Source organism: Notothenia coriiceps, unplaced genomic scaffold, assembly GCF_000735185.1.
Source record: "Notothenia coriiceps isolate Sejong01 unplaced genomic scaffold, NC01 NC01_scaffold00019360, whole genome shotgun sequence".
Taxonomy (NCBI): domain Eukaryota; kingdom Metazoa; phylum Chordata; class Actinopteri; order Perciformes; family Nototheniidae; genus Notothenia; species Notothenia coriiceps.
The window spans coordinates 520339-520843 of NW_011352061.1; positions in this window are offsets into that span (position 1 = coordinate 520339).

Here is a 505-nt window from a genome sequence, read left to right on the forward strand (position 1 = left end):
CCTTAAATATACAGTATGAAACAGCAAATATATGAGACTTCAAAGCCAAATCAGTCAGGTATTCCCTCTCTCAAACACAAGTGTCTTTAGTTAATCTTCACATGCAGGGAGTCTTCTCTTCATGCGTTTCGAAGCTTATTTTCAGACATTTGTCTTCCTCCTGTCGTCTTCTCGCTGCGCTGTGTGCACTGACAGCAGCTTCATTCAGCGAGTGAGTCAATGAGATGAAAGAGGAAGCTCTATGTGGCTAATGTGTGGAATAAAAAATACTTTTAATGCTCTTTTAAATCTTGTGATTGTCATTTAAAGCAAATAAATATCCATCAGGTACCAGAGCGGTTAAAATCTAACTTTCTTAGAAGAAATCACACTATTTTTGCATGAAAAGGACAAACCATTTCCAGATAAAGCTGCTGTTATTATTATTATTATTATTATGAATAGTGCGCAGTGACAGAGTTTTAATGACCAAAGCTTTAATGAGCAGCGCCTCTTTAGCAGAGCA